Below are 11,092 nucleotides of genomic sequence, written 5' to 3'. Positions count from 1 at the left end.
ATACATTTCTTATAAAATATCAGATATTATTTCCTCTATACAGGTACAAAATATGACCTGATGTTTATGTTAGAGGATGGTTTGTTAAAAACATTGTCAGGGAGCCATAAGAATTCAAATTACATTTAAAAGCAAATTTGAACATATGTTGATCTTCAGCTCTAATGTCTAAATATAAAGTTTATAAGTCTTCACAGATAACACAATGTAAACATACAGAAACACTGTTGATCGCTCCTCCACAACCTGTTTGTCATGGCGAAGCTCCACGCTGCTGACACACTTAATGGTCTGATGGCCGTAAATAATGTGGAACATCTGAGAGATCAGAGTAGCAGCAACCCACACACACACACAACCACCAGCAGGGAGAAAAAGAACTTTAACATTACTACCTTATTTTATTTTCTTCTTCTTTTAAACCGCAGAGTCTGCAACTCTTAGTGTTTGAGTGTTACTTGTTTGAGGGCACGCATCCTTCACATCTTTATTTACATTTTTTTTCAATTGCTAACAAGCATTTGTCAATACTGAAACCACTTGGTCAAAACTCTTTACACAGGCTGCAGTACAGACATGGATCTCAGCCAGCAGTTCATCTCACTTGCAAATCTCTCTCACTACCAAAACACATCATACACGTTTGGAAATGGTCTCATTCATCCACAACACTGGCAATAACTCTCAACAAGTATCTTTGTTATCATGTTATATTATCTAAGTTTAAATGCTTTTTCAGTGTGTTATTATTGTGATGTGGATGAAGCCATATCTTTGTTCTGTCTTCCTCCGTGTGTCTGGCTGTGTTTTTCCTTGTTTTCCAGGAAAACAGTGGGTGGAGCTGAGATTTAGACACACCGTAGACCTGTGTCAATTGAGCTGAGGTTCCTATAAAGGAGGCCTTAAAGATCGGCTCACTCTCTTCCCCCTGGGCCTGTTCGCTAAGTTCTCTTTTGTTTTGTCTTTTACACTTTCCATCCAACATTGCATATAACACTGATTTGCTCACAAACCTAATTTGAATCTTTATATACTACATTAAAATATGTTGAGTTTATTGAGAACCTTGTGTGGCCTCCCTTCTTTGTCACAAACTGTTGAGTCAGGTTGTGACATCATAAAATAAGATCTTTGCACTTTATTGCGTGTGCTATATTATTGTGTATTATTTTGTATATTGTAAGAAGAATGAATCAATAATGCAGCAATTTTCTTCAGTTCCATTTATGGATTCAATTTCTTGGATTTACAGTACTTTATGTATAACTCACTCTCTTTTGGAGAAAAGAAAATGTCTTCAGAGAGTGTAGTCTAATGTGTTTCACGGAGACATGGCTGCAGGTTTCAGCACAGTGCATAAAGTCATACACTTGGTCGAAACAAGACTCCAGACTCGACATCCCCCCTTTTATGATCTCCAGTGACTTTAATCATGCAACTCTCTCCAAGACCCTCCTCACCTTCACACAGTATGTGGATTGTTGTACACTGTGGATTGTCAGGTCCAGAAGACACTTGACCTGATGTACTCAAATGTAAAGAGGCCTACAGCTCTTCTGCCCTCCTGCCCCCTGGACAGGTCTGACCGCGAACAGATCAACCTCCTACCTCTGTACAAGCCCCTGGTTCAAAGGCAGCCCCTTAGGACGCCTGGTTCTGTTCTGGGAAAGGAGCTGGACCCTCTGCATGTTGTGGCTGAGAGGACAATGTTGTCCAAACTCCTCTCAATCCTGGACAATCCCTCCCACCTATTCTACTGTGTGGTGGCTGCACAGAAGAACACTTTCAGCCAGAAACTGATCACAGTCGAGTGCACCACAGAAGATCCTTTCTTTCCTTTCCTTTCTTTTCTACTTTAGACGTGGAGTGCAGCTGTAACAAGGCAATGCAATTTCCGTATCGGATCAATAAAAATGTTGAATCTTTGATCTCGAAATGACATTGACCTGACATTGTCTTGACCTCTCTCCCCTATTGGCACAAGTTGATTATAGAGGTCATTCAAGAAAATAATTAGCCTCTCATTATTGTAGGGACTAAAGAGAGGTTTGTAAAAAAGCAAACCATCATTGGAGAGGGCTGGACACATTCTAATGTTTGCCTGGGACAATGTCTGGCTTGGGACATTCGCTGCTGCCTACTACCCATTTAACATTTCTTACATTCTGTGTTTTTGCCAGGTTGAATTTGGCTTCATCCACAAAATTAATATATAGAGTTGGTGTGGCCTCCATTTTCATTACTATCTAAAATAAATTAAATCCACAGTAAAGCATATTATCCATAGCTATGTATGTGTTCTGTTTATTCAACAGACATCTTACCTGGACATTTTGATAACAAAGTTCTTTCACACGTTCCCCTTATCTGCTTGCTAATGAGTCAAACATAGGTCACCTTCAAGACTCAAGATTCAAGACTCAAGATTCCAACAACTTTATTGATCACATGGTGAAACTGTGTTCCCTTCTTACAGCTGATCTCCACATGAAAAGTAGAAAAGAAAGGAAAAAACTTCCACCAAAGTACAAACTATTGATCATAAAGTAAGAAGCTAGAGGATTTAAAATAAATGTAATAAAAAATAATAAATGAAATAAAAACAATACTAATTGTCCATTTGAGGTGAGTTGAAGAGTTTAATGGCCACTGGGAGAAAGATCTCCTGTGATTTTCTGTGGGGCACTTGACAGTGATCAGTCTCTGGCTGAAAGTGCTCCTCTGTGCAGCCAGCACACAGTGGAGTGGGTGGGAGGGACTGTCCAGGATGGAGAGGAGTTTGGACAACATTCTCCTCTCAGCTACAACAGTCCAGTCTGTTACTGTCCGCCACCTTCATATTGCTGCCCCAGCAAACCACAGCAAGAAGATAGAGCTGGCTACCATGGACTTATAACACATCCACAGCATGGTGCTGCAGATGTTGAAGGACCTTAGTCCCTTTAGAAAATACAGCCTGCTCTGTGTTTTCCTGTGTATTGATGCTGCATTATTTGACCAGTCCAGTTTATTGTCCAGGTGGACACCCAGGTATTGTACTCCAAAACTACTTCAACCCCCTTTTCCTGTAAGTAGAGAGGACTGACCCAGACTTCCTGAAGTCCAGCACCAGTTCCTTTGTTTTACTTATGGTGAGCTGGAGATGATTGTCCTCACACCACTTAACAAAACTGTTCCCCACTGATCGATACTCAGTGATATCTGCACCCTGGATACATCCAACAACTGCAGAGTCATCAGAAAACTTCTGAAGGTGGCAGGACTTTGAATTGTACATGAAGTCTGAGGTGTACAGGGTGAAGAGAAATGGAGATAGAACTGTCCCTTGGGGAGAACCGTTCTGCAGATGGACATACTGGGGTCCGTCAATGAGGTAGTCCAAAATCCAGGCAATCATGGGGCTGTTAACGAGCATCCTCTTTAATTTCTCCCCCAGCAGGACAGGCTGGATTGTGTTTAAAGCACTGAAGAACTCAAAGAACATAATTATTACAGACCCCCCCAGACTTGTCCAGGTGGGTGTAGATGCAGTGTAGCAGGTGGATGAGAGTGTCCTCCACCCCCAGCTGAGGCTGATAAGCAAACTGGACAGAATCCAGAGATGGTTTCACCAGGAGTCGGAGGAAGTACAGGACCAGTCTCTCCAACAGGAGATTAGAGCTACAGGTCTGTAGTCACTGGGGACACTGGGGCGGGTCACTTCTGGTACTGGTGCCAGGCATGATGTTTTCCATCCCACAGGCAGCCTCTCCAGCTGCAGGCTTGAGTTGAAGACATAGGTTTTCAGCTGTAGGCTGTCTCCAGCAATATTTTTGATATGATTTGTCATAGACTTCAATATGGCTGGAGCAGAAATGCTGTTTTAATAGCATTTTTAACTGTTTTGAACAAAGCATGTTAGCATTTGAAAAATGTGCTGCAAAAGTATAGTGTTTTGCATGGTCAGTATGAACATTTTGGTCAGTATTGATTTTAAATTCACCCAGTGTTTTCTTCTTTATTTAAAAACACATTGATAAGCAGCAACATTTTATCCATTGCCACTGTTAAATAAGCCATAGTCTCATTTCAGTGCTGAAATAACCATAATCATGTGCTGGTAACACCATGTAGTCATAAAGTGTCAAGTAATTAGAATGGGCTGATTTATTTATATGATGCATGGTCTTTCTATATGTCTATATGCATCTGATACGGTTGCATTTGTGATATTCTCAAGTTCCAGCCTAAAAAAAAGTGTTAACAGAACGGTTGCAGTTTGTCACAGCTTTTAAATGTTCCTGATATTTGACATTGACAACACCTGAAGTTAAATCAGCTTCATTTATACACAAAATGTCCTGGGCCTTAATATTTTTTATAATCACTGCATTGCCATGAAAGAAATATTTCATGCAGCATCCTGATGAGCGGAGTGACCAGGACACTAAATTTAGCTTTAATCACTTCTCATTAAATCCTTCACTCTCTTTATGTTGTAAATGTAATTTTCATTTTTAGAGTATGTTCTTCAACCTACACCTATACACAGCACATTAAGTTATACAAATGAAAAGAGCACAACCTGTGTACAATTATGAATGATTGAGGAGATATGGTTGCTATAGTTTATGCTTATGTCCTCATACAGAAAAAAAATCTATGTAACTTTCACCAATACATGTAACCGCAGAGCCAGCCATCAACCCTCGACACACACACACACACACACACACACACACACACACACACACACACACACACACACACACACACACACACGCACAGAAACACACATGCAGTCACCATGCCCACCATTTGCTTGCATACTAATGAAGGTTTATCAGACCATATTATATAACATGTAAATATGATGTACCATACCATAATAACTAGGCTACTTCAGGAAATATGTTTTTTAAATTACTGCTGAAATTTCAGTTATATTGCAAATGAAAACAACAAAGCTGTGCATTTTTTTTTTATTTAGTTGTTAAATGAACAAACCTGAACTTTGTGTCTCTGTTGAAACAATCATAGTCCTTGTACTGAACTGCAACAAAGTGTTTTCATTCTCGAACCAAATGTCTTTTTTATGTACTTTGATTAGATATCTTTCATCTATGTAGCATGTCAGCCATTGCAAATATGATTGCATTTATGAGGCAAAAATAAGCCAAAGAAATTACCTTGACATACCAGAACAGAATGTTGTGGTTCTCCAAGGGAGACATTCAACTTTTACAGAAAATAAAAATGTAACAGCTTTAATGCTTCACGTTACTGCACATTACCTATTTGCTGTTTTACAAAAACAAAAAAAATAGTTTACTAAACCTACTGCAGATTCAGAAATTAGATTATAAAGACAATGTCTATCATAGTTTGTGGACTCAACCACAAACAATGAGAGGAGTGTGGTAAAGAAAAGGTTTATTGAAAAACCCACAACAACCAAAAGTTGTCTTACATAGATTAATTAAAGTTCACTCCAGGAGGGAGGACAGACCTGACATTAACAGCTCTGTCCTCCCTCACTGAATAACTCATAAAGTAGCTAAACATGAGCAAGGCCACAAAACTAGAGAAGCTAGATATAAGCAAGACAGGGGAAACTAGAGAGGCCAAACATAATACTGTGGGAGAAGTAGAACAACACATCTACAGTATATCAGGGACACATGAGAAGACAGCAGAAAGGGAAAATTTGATCTGAAAACTAACAAGACCACAGTCCAAAACCAACCATAAGAGCTGAAACCTTTAATGGTGGTGTTTATCCTATGAGCAGGTGGAAAGAAGGACTGTAATAAGAGCTTCATTGAGAAATGTGTGGGATTTGTCTGAGTTGAACATGGGTATTTCCTCAAATAAAAAATAAAAATTCCTCAATGTCCCTGCAGCTTCCCTGTGGAAACACACTGTTTGAAAATGGCTTATTTACAATTTTACTGGAGAAAATAATGCTTTGTCTAGATTTGTTGCATTGTAATCTCTTTATCTGAAATCAAGATACAGAACTTGGCTTTAAAGGACAGATAAAACACATTTTATAAAGTGACAATTTCTTGTAGAATTAGTGCATTCTGCATAAATAGGATTAAGGAAAATGTGTTTTTGTCACTGGAGACAGTCTCTAAATGTTGGCCCTTACTTTGTGATTGTTTAATCTGTATTAGAGCGTTGTCACATATGTCAGATATGAGCTAAAATAAGTAGGACTGTGCTGTTTGTTGTCTTGTTGTTGAGGGTGGGCTATATCATTCTCTGTGGCCAGTGTCAGACAGATATGGCTCACTGCGTTTATTGGATTATGTGAGGGATTTAAAACTAGGATTAAGCCACTGGGCTGTGGACAGCATGGGGGCTGCATGAGCCTTTACATCAGAAGGGTGTGTTAGGATGCATGTGTGTTTTTGAGTTGGGGGGTAGTGGTTTTGGTGCGTGAAAGTGTGTTTGTGTGCCCCAGAGGTCACGACGTGTGGCTTGTCTCCACTCGGCTCTGCTGTTGTTGACACGGACTTTTAAACATGAACCTTTTCTGCTTCACGTTGGTAAGATCCATCATCTCCTCAACTCTTGTAAGTTTTAGGTTTATCTGTCAGCAGCACGTTGTTTAGTTGCCTGCAGCCTCAGAAGCAGAGGAAACTACGCATGTGGGAGACTATGGTGATGTTATTGTGGTTGACAAGGATCTGGATGGGCTCTGGGGAACTAACTGCAAAAAACTTTTCCCTCTTTCTGAGATTCACTAGGTTCACTAACGCTGTCTTTTTTGCTGATTGTTGGATGTGCTGCATTGGTTACAGTGAATGTAAAAATTAGACTAATGGTCCTGTTATAGTGATACATTCTCCAAACTTAACTTTGTTCCTATATTGTAGTCATAGTCAAATGTAATGTATAATTACTGGTTCTTCAAGGTTTTACTGGTTAGTGAACTGTGTTTATGAAAAACTGTGCACCCGCCTTGTCTGAATGTGACAAAACTGTTTAATGTGATAATGAATGGAAATGTCATCACTTGTACCAAATTAGTAGCTGCAGTGTGTTGAAGTGAAGATTAGTGACAATTGATAGTGAACTCTCATGTAAAATATTGACACAAAAATGTCAAGTATGCTCCCCGAAACAATCACAATCTGCACATCTAATTCTTCAGGCCCCATTGAAAAGTAGCCCAAATAATTGCAGTTTAACAAACAGGAATAGGTAATCACATACATTTGCCAAAAGGAGGTAATTGTTATTCCAAAACATGCAACCTAAAGTATTTACAGCATCAAAAGTTGGCTGCCAACTTACACACACACACACACACACACACATGCAGCATGTGACGTGTAATCAGCTCACACTAACTGCATTCTAATAACTGCATTCTAAGATTTCTTTTTACAAATCAATCCCACAGTGTTCAGCCTATGAACAATATCTGTCACGATGAGTTTGATTCCGCTGAACGTGGCATGAGAGACCGAGTTACAGGGGAGTGAACATTTCTAACATTAGGTTGTGAATACACACACTCAGACTGGATTGTAGAGTCCTATTGCAGTTTCACCAAGAGGAGGTGAGTAACACGCACGGGGGCTGCACATGTTAGTGATATGACAAAAAACACTCCAGCAAGGGGAGTGACACATGAGGGCTGCTTAAATAAGCATGGTGAGATGCAGATGCATGAGGCAGGGAGTAGCATGACCTAATTAGAAAGTGAGTGCAGCTAACAGAGTGTGTTGATGTGTATTTGTGGCAGAAAACATGACATAATACAGCATTTTCCTTTGTCTTTTTTATCTACACGAGTGAATTCATGCATGGCTTCTGACTGGCATTATTCTCAGACTGAGAAAATGAGGCAGGGAAATGTGGAGCAAAGCGTGATGCATATGGATTATACTGACTTGTTTAAGGGACAGACTCTACAGTACATGCAGAATAATTACACCATTGTAGAGACTAAATTATATGACTGGAAGACCGGTTTGCTTTCCTTGGATTTTTATTGTGTAGTGGGACTGATGATTTGTTCAAGACAATTCATCCACTAAAGAAAATTTCAAACAGAACAAATCCATGTACTGTAACAGACACGTGGGCCTGTCACCATGCAAACTGTTGATTGTTCTAACTTTTTTCTCCTAGGAGGGCTCCACAGAAAGCATATATGAACCAGCCTGCAGCCAAACACTTAAAGATGTCATACCCAAGTACCAGTGCAGCCCTGCTCTTCTGAGGCGTAAGACTGAGTGGGGTGGCTCTGACCCATTCATCAGTTCTGTAAGTTTACCTTGATGGCAAGTGTAGGGAGCCAGTTTTAACAGGCTGAGTGACTGGTGACAGATCAGATCAGTGCCTTTCCATACAGAGAGTGTCAGTGTGATGCAGGATGGAAACCAACACTGCCTAAACAGGGGTCTACCCTATGAAAAAAAAAAAAGGAGGGGGTGGTGTTTGTTAGCCTTGTTATTTCATCCATGGCTGGTTATGAGAAAATCAGGCCATTGAGCACAGTCACCCTTTCTTTTTAATCATTTTGAGTCTGCTTGTAGCAACTTGTGTATTTCTATTCAATTTTTCTAGATTAGGATGTTTCATTTTATCAGTTTTTTGTTATTCGGGGCCTGGACATTTTGTGTCTGTTTTGTGTTGAATCATTTTAGGCCATTGTTCATCATTTTGAGTCATTTAGCTTTTGTTTGTGCTGTTGTGCATCTGTTTGTGGCCATAGTACAAGTACAGTAACCTGAAGGGTTCTGGCCCAGGGGGTCTTTGTGTTCTCGGGGCCCAGTAAGTCCATTAAGTAATAAATTCACGATGTCTTCATGTATTGAACACAATGAAATCTTGACCTTGGTCAGGGAATTACTAAAGTCATCAGGGTTCATCTTCTGGATACAATGAATGTCTAATGTACCACATTCTGTGAAAACCTGTTGGCCTGTTGAATGGTGCTGGTCCCAGGATCACTGAAATGACTTGGGTTAGATATCTGTACTGGATTTCATGACACTTCATCTAAATGTTATTTCTTTTTTTTTAATTTATTTCTTTTTTTCTCTTAAGGAGCGACCTCAGAATGAATTAAAATTAAAAAGGAACAGTAAATGGTATGTGAGTTTTGTTGGCTCAGCTCTTTTTTATCAAGCCCCCCCCCCTGCATTTAATTTCAGTTGAGTTTCTGATATGATTTTTGGAAAATATTTAATATATACAAAAATAATACTATAATATACTATAATAGTAATTATGATTACGCACTAGGAAATGAAACTATATTTGCTTTCTGCCATTTTAGGTCATGTGTAGAGACCTCAGTCCCGGAAAATGAAACACCAGGTTGGTATACAATGATCACAGTTAATTTTTGTTTTGTTTTACAGATATTGACAGTATTTTAGGCTCACGCTGCTGATGTTGCTGTTATATTACATAATGAACCTTTCTGTATACAGCTGCAATGTGACGTCTTCTTCTTCTTTTTTCTCCCCTGCACATCACTGTATGTATTTTAGAAAAAGACCTTAAACAGGCTTGCTGGTCACTGGGTGACAAGAAGAACTTATCTAACACACAGAAAGTCCAGAAAAGAGGTAAAGAACTGTGGGTTCATGATCCAAACAGAAGCAAACAAGTAACAAGTTACATTATAATTATTAAACTTAAAACAGCTGATGTAACTACTCAGTGTATAATAAAAAATAATGAAAGAAATATAAAACAAAGAAGGAAGTAGATGTTAATTGATATGTAAAGTTACTAATGAGATCGACAACACATACATGCACTGAGGTGTATGTATCTGATGTGTGTGGATTTCATTTACAGAGATGTGTGAGCACAGAAAAATGACGAGAGATGACACAGAGACGGAGCTGAACTCTGACAGGACAGAGACAGAGCCACCAGATCAGGTAAAACCCTATTACTCTCACTTTACAGCAGCAGCTTAAAAAAAAAGGTAGCCATCTTGTTTTGGAGCCAGTAATACAGATTGTCACACTTCATAAGAGCAGAGCCTGTGACTCACACAATCACTTCAGAAGCACAAAGGTAATTCTTTGACGAGCTGCACAGATGGTAGAGTTTAGGCTTTTGTAATCCTGTGCCCACATGACAGCGTAGATACAGTACCTGCCATACCTGGATTTCTGTGCACATGTTAGTGCACGTGAGGGAAATGACAGTGGTTGCTTATCTTGTTTTCCATGGTTGGCTTATGTAAGCGAAAAAAAGTCAAGCCAAATTATTTAAAGTGCATTAACTCACACGCAAGTGTCTCAAACGAATTTAAAACTAACAAATGTCCTTAAGGTGCTGATAAAATTACGTTAAGCCCTTTTCAAGAATATAAAAGGACATTTTACCTTGGAAACACAATGTTCCTGCTTAACTCAGTATAGTTTGAATCCTGGAGATTGAAAAGGATAAAAAGTGAGTTTGGAGTAAATGTTAGGGAGGTCAGATGTATGTCAGCCAAATCAGATTCACTGGTCACTTTAATCTGCTTCATAATCTCCAGTCTCCTCTATAAGGGCATTTTAAATCTGCCCTGTGTTCTTTACAACACCTGGATTTTGTACTCTCTGCTGGTTTTTATGCCAACGGCTGATAGGACATCAAAACAGGACAGCAATCAGCCATCTTTGTCATCTGACTGTACACGGAAGGAAACGTGTCCTAAGTACTTTAGGGTTACATTTCTTGAAATGACTACTTTTAAAGTGAAAACATGGATGGATTATTAAACAAAAAGCCCAAAAATACTCACACAAAGCCAAAAAAGCAAAAGAGCCAAAGCAGAAACAAAATGCCTCAAAGTGGACCACAAATACCTACATGGCAAGACATCAAGTGACCAAAAGCACACAAAATAACAAAAAGATTTGTAAAATTCCCACAAGTGGACTTTACGTGATGAAAAACAAAGGGTTGGGGGGCCCTTTGTGCTCAACATCTCACTGAAATGTAGATATATTATCAACTTGAGTATAAACAATAAAAATACCCACTAAGCAGGAAAAGGGGCCAGGTCACTTAGTCTATATATTATTATATATGACATTACGGATGCATCAATGCAACTCTACTGTGTATAAAAAGTCCATTC

Source organism: Channa argus, chromosome 24 (genome assembly GCF_033026475.1).
Source record: "Channa argus isolate prfri chromosome 24, Channa argus male v1.0, whole genome shotgun sequence".
Lineage (NCBI taxonomy): Eukaryota > Metazoa > Chordata > Actinopteri > Anabantiformes > Channidae > Channa > Channa argus.
This window is presented reverse-complemented; position numbering follows the sequence as displayed.